The sequence below is a fragment of the Pteropus vampyrus genome, unplaced genomic scaffold (assembly GCF_000151845.1).
Source record: "Pteropus vampyrus isolate Shadow unplaced genomic scaffold, Pvam_2.0 Scaffold74, whole genome shotgun sequence".
NCBI classification, from domain to species: domain Eukaryota; kingdom Metazoa; phylum Chordata; class Mammalia; order Chiroptera; family Pteropodidae; genus Pteropus; species Pteropus vampyrus.
This window is the reverse complement of record NW_011888855.1, coordinates 3424042-3434458: the sequence shown is the minus strand read 5'-3', so window position 1 is coordinate 3434458 and position 10417 is coordinate 3424042. Positions and strand designations below refer to the sequence as shown.

The following is a 10417-nucleotide window of genomic DNA, read 5'->3' as shown; positions in this document are numbered from 1 at the left end:
CTAGGAAGTCCCCTCCGAGGCAAGCGGAGGGCGGAGAGCCAGGCTGGAGCCTGCGCGTGGGAGGACGGGCCGGAAGATGGCGACCGGGGCTGGGTGCGAACGCGTGGGAGCCCCTCCCCACCCTCGGGCAGGCGGCGGCGGGTCTCGTGCCTCCTTCCTGGACCACGCGCACGGGCGACGCCTGCGCTCGAAGTGGAGCCGCGGGGCTCTCAGGCGAGCGAGGTTGGTGCTGAGCCTTCGGACTGGTTGTCTCTCAGTTGGTGACAGTTGAGAGAGGAATGCGAAACTATCGGACCACTGCTTTTCTTTTTTTAAAATGTAAACAGCTGAATCATTGAATCTGTTACTAACTGGCTTACGACAGAGAGCACCCACCTGGCATTTGAAATGTGTGAAACTAGTCATCTACTCAGTAGACGTACAGGATCCTTTAGTTTACATGTTATATGTCCCAGAAATCAGAAACATAGGTGTGCCCCTGTCTAGCAGCCAACGCTCCACTAGAATGCCTACAAGTTTTCATACCTGCAATACTTGGAATATAATGTAGTAATGTACATCTTCCCCATCTCGATTGATGATGTTAATGCAACCTAATTTTTCTCTGTAAGTTTAGTTCTCCCTTACACAAAAAGCAACTCAAGACCATGCCAGAGTCCTTCTAGTTAGTTGCTCAGGCCAAAACTTTGGAGTCATCTTTGGTTCTACTCATTCTCTCATCTTCACTTAACATCTGTCAAGCAAGCCTATTGGTTGCACCTTCAAAATAAATCAGAATCAGACCACTTCTCACCTGCATTACTTCCATCTTCTCTGCCTCAATTATACTTCCAGTAGTTTACTAAATGGTCTCCCTGCTTGCTCACCATGAACTCAGTCTATCTTCAAAACAACAACGAGAATATCCTCTTACAAGAAAAGTCAGCTCCTGTCTCATCTGGTCGAACTCCTCCAGAGGCTGTTTCATTCATTGTAAAAAGCTAGGGTCTGCAGTGACCTACAAAGCCACTGGATTTGCTTTTCCCTTTGCCTCTCTGACTCCAGCTCCAATCAGAGTTGCTTGAATATTACAGACACTACTACTTCGGGCCTTTTGAGAGCCATTCTCTGTGCCTGGAACATTCTTCCCCCAATGTCCACCTTCACCATTTTAACTCCTTGCTCATATCTCACCTTAACAATGATGCTTATCCTGACTACCCTATCTAAAATTGTAACCATCCCAACCCAACTCTCGATCTTTCCTAACTTGCTTTTTCTTTTCTTCTCAAACCTTACAACAATCTTTATAATTTATTTGGTATGTTTATCTTTTAGTGTCTGTCTTCCCCAATCGAAAATAGGACTTTTGTCTGTTTGACCCAAGTGCCTAAAGTAAATTTTAAAAAATTTAAGTCTCTGGAGATAATAAAAAGCTCAAAGCAAAAAAAAATGACCAATTTTTTTGTTTTAAAATTCCTCTTGGTTTATCAGTTTACCATAAGAGCTTTATCTACATCATAACATAAGCATTTTGACTTTCTAGTTACCCTGAGTACAGTGACAACTTGACATTTAAAGCAGTGTTTCTAACCAGTGATATCCTGTTATCCTACTTCACCGAATGAGAACAGTGTGACTAACTAGAGGAAACTTTTTGGTGTGAAACTCAAAGACATGACAATTCTAAAAATTTCCTAGGACAAACAAAACAAAATTCTAAACTTATTGTTTGTAACCCTTCCTTTGAATTACGAATGTAGTAATCTTGTATGAATGCCTTGAGTAGTAATATTTCCTGTCATGTAGTCATAAAGGTTAATATTCATTATGTAAACATTTTCAAATTTTTAATATTTTGTTTATAACATAAATGTGATTGAATATCTTAATAATATCTAATTTCAGTTGCTATTCATACACCCCTCCTGTAAGTAGGAAAAAAAGTCAATTAAAAATACTGTTCTATTTAATGGAAGGATACCTTTTATATGAAAGTCTCTATATATAATTATTTACTCAGTATTATATTTATATCGTAGTCTCTTTATCTGTTTATCCATTATGATTTAAAGCAATTTAAGACTACAGATTACCCCTTACAATTTGGATCATTTTTTATAAAATTAAATAGACTGCTTTTATTTAAAAAACCCATTGACAATATGTTAGATAGATGTCAAATTTGGTTTGTAATTACAATAATACCAAGTAATAATTTTTCGGAGTCCATATTATGATGTGTCTGCACTATCCTTAAAATTGTTACCAAATAAAATCTTATTGCAAAAAGACAGGGTAAAAATAGACACTGTTCACAAAATGTACCTAGAAAATACTGCTTAAAATAAATGCAACTGTTATAGTACAAAAGAAATTGTTTTGTAATATTACTAGTTCATAGATGAGAAAATGATCTCAATAAAACATGGTATATTTGTGCTATAATAAACCATTGAAACAACACCACGGACAACAGCAAGCAATGTATTATCTAACCAACTGCTATCACTACTCATGAGTTCACATAGCGGCCACACTATCCTGATTCTGCAATCTTTTACTTAAATTTTCCGTCAAAAAATTTCAAAGCAAATGAATTTTTTCCTAAAAGTATGCTATTAATTTTTTTTTAACTACTTTCTAAAATTCGATACTAGCTATTTCTCACAAGAGAGATGGCGTATGGAGTCAGAGTCTGGAGTGCAAACTCTGCTGCATAATTAGCTTGGTGACACTGAGCAAAGTTCTTAATCTTACTAAACCTGTCTTTTCTTCTAATTTAATGGTACTATAATAGTACTTACCTCCAGGAATTGTTGTGAGAAACCAATGAGAGAACCCAAGCAAAGTTCTTAGTCCTGGGCCTGGCACATGGTAAGTGCTGGTAAATGTTAGCTATTATCATTATACAAGCATATAATTAAGCTCATTGCCCTACATGTGTAATACTAAGAAAATGGCTCATAATAGGCCTCAAATGAGATGGTTCGAGTTTTACATCAAGATAGTATAATATGCAATTCACTGAATATTTTTAAAGCAGTGCTAACGTTTCTTCTACCACCACCCTGTGCCAGGCACAATTCTAGACAACAAAGGAAGCTAAGAGAAATAAGGCCCAGACTTAGAATAGCTTTACAGTTGAATGACAAGAGACATACAGTTAATAAATAACTACTTTCAAAGTAGTACGACCATACTTCCTGTTTGTCAGGGACACATCTTTTCTTGGCTTACTGATTACTTGTGCCCCCTTTCATTTTCACTGTGTCCAGGTTTAGATGATAAATTATGTGCTCACACCTAACTAGAAGTATGTGTAAATTTATTGGAGTGCATAGAAAGAACCATCAGTTCTGTGTCATACTATACAGACTTAAATTGTTCCTTGAAAAAAAACATCTAAATTGGCCAAATGCCATGCTACCAAGACAGGCAATATAGCAGCAGCTTTACCTAATACCTAGAAACAAATACAGGGACTCAGCAAAAATGAAGAGACAAAGAAACACATCCCAAATGAAAGAACAGAACAAAACTCCAGAAAAAGAACTAAACAAAATAGAGACAAGCAGTCTACCACATGTAGAGTTCAAAATAATGATTATAAGGATGCTCCATGAACTTAAGAGAAGAGTAGACGAACTCACAGAGTTAACAAAGAGATAAAAAACATAAAAACAGAAAACATAAAAAAGAACCAGTCAGAAATGAAGAATACAATAACTGAAATGAAGAATACATTAGAAGGAATTAACAAAGTATATGAAGCAGAAGATTAAGTCAGCAATTCAGAAAATAAGATAGCAAAAAATACCCAATCGGATCAGCAACAAGAAAAAAAAAAATGAGGATAGTTTAAGGGGCCTCTGGGACAGCATCAAGTGTAACAACATTTGCGTCATAGGAGTACCAGAAGGAGAAGAGCAAGAGCAAGGAATTGCAAAACTGTTTAAAGAAATAATGACAGAAAACACCCCTAAGCTGGTGAAGGAAATAGACATACAAGCCCAAAAAGCACAGAGAGTCCCAAACAAGATGAACTCAGAGGCCTACACCAAGACACATCATAATTAAATGCCAATGGTTAAAGACAATCTTTAAAGCAGCAAGAAAAAAGCAGTTAGTTACCTAAAGGGAACTCCCATAAGATTGTTAGCTGTTTTTTCAACAGAAATTTTGCAGACCAGACACAATTGGCATGAAATATTCATATTGATAAAAAGCAATGGCCTATAATCGAGATTAATCTACCCAGCAAGTCTATCATTTAGAATAAAAGACAGATAAAGAGCTTCCCAGACAAAAAGCAAAGGAGTTCAGCACCATGAAACCAATATTATAGGAAATGTTAAAGGAACTTCCTTAAGAAGAAGAAGAAAAAAGACCAAAAATATGGATAATAAAATGGCAAGAACTACATATCTATCAATAATTACTTTAAATGTAAATGGATTAAATGCTCCAACAAAAAGATATAATAAGGTGGCTGAATGGATAAGAAAACAAGACCCACACATGTGCTGTCTATAAGAGACCCACTTCAGATGGAAAGGCACACATAGACTGAAAGTAAAGGGATGGAAAGAAATTTTTTATGCAAATGTAAATTTAAAAAAAAGCTGAGGTAGCAATACTTATATTAGGCAAAACAGACTTTAAAACAAAGGCTGTATAACAAGAGACAAAGAAGGACCCAGGAATTGCACTTCTGGGTATTTACCTGAAGGAACCCAAACCACTAATTCAAAAAGACATATGCAATCCCTATGTTCATTGCAGCATTATTTACAACAGCCAAGAGATATGGAAGCAACCTAAATGTCCATTAATAGATGACTGGATAAGTAAGTGATACATATACACAATGGAATATTATCCGTAAAAAAGAATGAGATCTTGCAATTTGCAATAATGTGGATGGAACTAGAGGTCCACTTAGTATAATACTAAGTGAAATAAGTCAGAGAAAGACAAATACCATATAATTTCACTTATATGTATAGACTCTAAACAAAACAAACTCATAGTTATAGAGAATAAACTGATGGTTGCCACATGGGAGGGGGTTTGAGAGGATGGGTGAAAAAAGGGAAGGGATTAAGATGTACAAACTGCCAGTTATAAAAACAGTCACAGGGATGTAAAGTACAACATAGGGAATATAGTCAACAATATTGTAACAATTATGTATAGTGTCACATGGGTACTAGACTTATTGGGGTGATCACTTCATAAGTTATATAAATGTCTAATCACTATGTTGCATACCTAAAACTAATATAATATTGCATGTCAACTGTAATTGAAAATTAACAAATATTTTTTAAAAATAATATCTAAATAGGCCAAGTGGACCAAAAGAAAGAAGGCAGAAGATTTCATTTTTATTGTTTTACATCAAAACCAATGCTTAAAGCTTAGTAAATCCCCTTGACCAATGTTATATGAGTAGTTTGAAGATTTCACATTTTTTTCTGAAGATATAATAGGGACACCCCAAGACATAAACAATACAACACATATTCATTCATTTCTACAGCAAATATCTATTGAGTGTCTATTATGTACACATGGTTTGTCTTCAGTGTGATAGAAGATACAAAAAATTTTGCAAGACATAGTGAAATACCATAAAATCTAGCAGCAAACACCAAGTATCTTACTAATTAGTCAACGAGATAATGAGACACATAGCCCATGAAGTGTGATTTGGGGAGATTGAGAAAAATCAGGAAACACATGGACTTATTGAGAAAGGAGAAAATGACCAGTTCAGAGGAGAATCATAGTCTATGGCCCTTTCTGTGACTGAAGCAGCCAAAGATAGGAGGAAAACCCAAGTAAAACTTTACTTTACACTTTTTCTCAGAGGTGACCCTTGCTGCTCATCAAACCACAAATATTCATTGAATGCCTGCTGTTTGCCAGGTAGCATACCAAATGCTGTGGGAAAACTTAGTATAAAGCATGGTCTTTGTCCTTAATGAAATGTCACATAGCAACATTTGAATAATTAGACACAGTAGCCTGCCTTATGAATGCAGCTGAGGGGATCAGAGGTCTGTATTGGTCAGAAAAGGTTTCTTAGAGGGAGAGGAATTTGAGGTGTGTCTCTGGGAAGAAGGGATTCAGATCAGTGTTTTCTAAACTGTAGACTTCACACCTCTGGTGGTGTGAGAGATGATTTTAGGTAACACTACACTTAAGAGGGACGGGGAAGCAAGGATGAGGGGAGGTAGTCTGGGGTACATGCAGCTTGCCTAGCTTCAGCACATAGCCTGTGATGTGATTATATTGTAGCCCCTCAACTACAAACAAACAAAAACAAAAAACAAACAAACAAAAAGACTGAGTTTGAAGTTGTAATAAAAATGCTTCTGGGGACAACCAGGAACCTTTTGACAATCACTCTGCTATGTCAGGTTAGAGACCAGTGACTAAGAATTTCACTTTTTTTTAAACACGTAACACCTGTATATGGTGGGTAAGTTTCCTTCATACATTGGTTAAAGTCAAAAATATGAGTCAGCTAAAAAAAATCTCTGAAGTAAACAATAGTGTCAATAAAGAGAAAGGGGACATGGCACTTTAGAGTCAGCTTTTAAAAATCCTCTGAAGTAAACAATAGTGTCAGTAAAGGGAAAGGGAATGTGGCACTTTAGAGAGCACAACTCTTGGTAAGCAAAGGTTCAGTAACTGGCACACTAGAGGTGTGTTCCCAGGGAGAGCAAGAGCCACAGTGGATTTGGAGCTGAGTACTGGCAAACTGGTAAAGAAGAGTGGGGAAAGAAAGTCCAAAAGGCAGGTAACTGTGAGGGACTGGAGTCTGCACTGGGCCTCAGGCAAGGGGAGGGTGCTCCTCCCTCACCTTGAGAAGCTCCTTGACCCAGAGGAACCAGCGGAGCAGGCCCAAGTGTCCTGTAAGGAGGCCATGTGGTAGGCATCAGCAGGACTCCCATCTCCAAGACTGGCTGAGGCTTCAGCAAGAGGAAACATGAGGCACCAATGTACCCCAAGTGTCTGGACATAGATGCCCTAAAGACAGGTGATACAGAAAGGTGGGACTTCCTCCTGCCACAGATCTACACGTTGCTTTCACAAAGAAAGCTTATGATGAGTAAAATTTGGGGTAAAGTTGGAAAAAAGGGAAGGTGGCAAACCAGGATTCTTCACATTCCACCCTCCACTCTTCCCCCAGTAAATGTCACTGCCTAATAGTGAGTCAGCTCTTGTTTTTGTCCCCACAACTAAGCTAGGTAGCTGAGAAGATGCTGATATCTTGCTACATTATCCCCAGGACTGTAGTGGGCAGACTGAGGAAATGCACTCCCCCCAATATCCCATGCTCTAATCCCCAGAACCTGTGAATAGGATGAGATATCATCCCCATGATTGTGTTATGTCATATGTCATAGTTGACCTTAGGATAAGATTATTTGGGTGGACCTCATCTCATATGAGTCCTTAAAAGCAGAAAGTTTTCTATGTATAGCTGGTGGCAGAAGGAGACGTCAGAGAGATTCAAAGCATGAAAAAAATCTGATGTGCCATTGATAGCTTGAAGATAGGGGATGAGGCATATGACAAGGAATACAACTGACCTCTAGAAGCAGAGAGGCTCCTGGCTGACAGCCAGCAAGAAAACAGAGACCTAAGTCCTAAACCCACAAGGAACTGAATTCGGCCAACAACAAGAATGTACTTGAAAGCAGATTTTTTTTCCCCCAGTCTCCAAATGAGAACTCAGACTTGCAGGCACCTTGATTTCAGTCATGTGATACTGTGAGCAGAGAATTCGGCAACACCATACTGGACTTCTGACCTACAGATAACATGAGCTAATAAATGGGTGTTGTTTTAAGCAACTAATGGTCATTTGTTACACAGCAATAGAAAACTAACACAACCACTGTCACTGAATCAGCCTGTCTTTAGACAGGTTGTAAGGTGGCCCTCCAGCCTCAAGAGTGTATCTGAGTTTCCACTCTACTGTCAATCCACAAAGATAAATGGATATAGTCTCAGGCATCAGTAAACAAGCCTAGGTCATTATGATGATATGGGGAGGAAAACCGTGGGAAAACATTGGAATTCCTGATATATGACATATGAGGAACATATATGTTATTTTCTTTTGGGCAGAAAAAAGAAATATGGCCTTATTTTGAAGTAAAAGGCTAGTGAGTCCTCACAGTTGTGGGTGGTAGAATTTCTGGTACCACATGGTACTAGTCTCTGAGAAAGAAAGGCAGAGGAAAGGCAGTGTTCTCTAGTAAAAAGAGAATGAACTCTAGGGTCAGGTGGATATGAGTACACTTTGCAGATTGCTAGCTGTCTGATCATGGGCTTGTGGGAAATTTCTTAACCTCTTTGAGCCCCAGTCTAGTTATCTTAGAATAGGAATAATACTTATCTAATAAGATGTGGAGAGAATTAAATAAAATAGTTCATATAAAAATCTCAGTGCCTGCGGCACAGTAGACTATCAATAGTTTGTCTCTGTAATTAGAGTGAATTTTTTTCACAACTTCCTTATAATGTTTTTAAAGCAAAAGTAACTAAATTATAGCATATACTATACCAATGCTATCCTACAGAAATATAATGCATGCCACATGTAATTTAAATTTTTCTAGTGGCCACATTAAAAAAAATAAAAATAAACAATGAAACTAATTTAATATTTAACCCACCATATCAAAACGTTGTCATTTCAACACACAATCAATATAAAAATATATTAATAATATATATATATTTTTTTTTACTAAGCCTTCAAAATTCAGTTCATATTTTTTCTACTTATAGCACATCTCAATTCAACATAGCCATGTTTCAAGAGCTCAATAGCAATGTGTAGCTAGTGGCTATGGTGTTGGACAGCTCAATACTAGACCTCTAAATAAATATTCCAATAAATTCCCCTTTATTCTTTGTTAACTCTCAACATAAATAGGTGACAAGTAGATAATTACAGATGTATGACACATGCACACACATCACACTCTGGCACATACCAAACCCAGATGGGTTTCTTTTGTTTTGTCTTAGTTTGTTTTGTTTACCGTCATTTAGTTACAATGAGCCACACTTCAGAGGATCAGGGTATAAGTGGTATATGGATTTCTAATTTTGAATTCCATAGCATACCACAAATCAGAGCTACACAGCCAAAGTAATACTAAGAACCACGAGAGCTAGGTTAAAACAAAAACCTGTGTGGCATAAAAGAATAAATATTAGTTTTTAAAGTAACTTTAGTAGAGTATTATAGGTTTATTTCCTTTGCTTTTCCTTTGAAAACATTGGACTAGATTTTCGCATTCTACATAAGCTTGTTTTTACTTTTTAAGTCAAAATCTCCATTATGGGAGAATGAGGACTAAAGAAAATTAGAACTGATAGGAAATAGAAGCAATGCACAGCAGCCACATAAAGATGCATGCACAACTTCTACGGGGATCTTCAAAAATGTTTCAGACAGTGATCTTGTCACTATATTTGGATATATTCAAAAAAATAAGACACATCCAGATATGTATATTACAAGGCAGAACACTGAAAGAGGCTGAGAGATACCAAGAAAACATACCACAAGTATCTGTAAAAACATACTCCTTTTTAGTGGGGATGAGGGAAGATTCTCTAGAAAAGAATCCTTTGTGAGAGGATGTAAAGAATGGTCTTTAAAAGATGGTTACAATGTCTCGGTTCAAGTCAACAGATATTTGCTGTCTCCCTACTGTGTGGCAGGCCCCATAATAGGCAGTGGGGATTTACTGATGGAAGTCTGCACTGAAGCTGTTGGGATGGGGATGGAGAATGGTGAAAGACAAATAAAACCAGCAATACAGCACTGTTCTGGATTCCAAACAGCTCTCGGCATCTCTGACATCCCTCTGCCTTTGAAGTCTTCCCAGGCTCTGCCTCTTATACCCATAACTTTTTGCCTCTTCTATGTTTCTGACCCTCCATTCAGAATACAACTCTTAGTCTTACCTTATTCTCAGGACAGCCTGGCCTTGGGATGGCCTCTGGCTCCTACCCTCAGCCACATTCAGACTCTGCCCAGCCCCTGCTCTAGTCAGGAAGCTGCTGACTCAAGAAGCTGCCACCACAGCTTCCGGCTCCAGCATAACTCTAGCATGAAGAGGAAGTTAGATACAGTTTGTTAAGTATTATCATAGAGACAGTTCTAGTGGAACATTTGATACAGCCTGTGGAAATCCAGAAAATATTCTTAAAAGAGCAAATGCTTGAGAGGAATTATCCAACAATGAAAGGAAGGATGAGATTGTTTGGCACTGAAGAAAGAACAACACATATGAAATCAGAGAGAGATGATAGTGTGATGCCCTTAGGGAACTCGAGAACGAGTGCAGGGTTGGAGAAGGGTACCTGTGGGTGTGGAGAGGAAATGATGCTAGACCTG

At 37.8% G+C, this 10417-nt stretch overlaps 1 protein-coding gene across 2 annotated transcripts in view; it reads right to left on the bottom strand.

Moving 5' to 3' along the window:
- CDC42SE2 (CDC42 small effector 2) overlaps window positions 1-10007 on the bottom strand; it is a 102844-nt gene extending 92837 nt beyond the window's left edge. Inside the window, exon 1 of one of the 2 annotated variants that reach the window (XM_023531896.1) lies at window positions 9985-10007. The gene's annotated coding sequence lies outside the window, so the exon portion shown is untranslated. Of the gene's footprint in view, window positions 1-2786; window positions 3022-9984 lie in introns of those variants that run through there. The other variant, XM_011362255.2, reaches the window with a different exon arrangement.
- Between the last annotated feature and the right edge of the window lie 410 nt (window positions 10008-10417).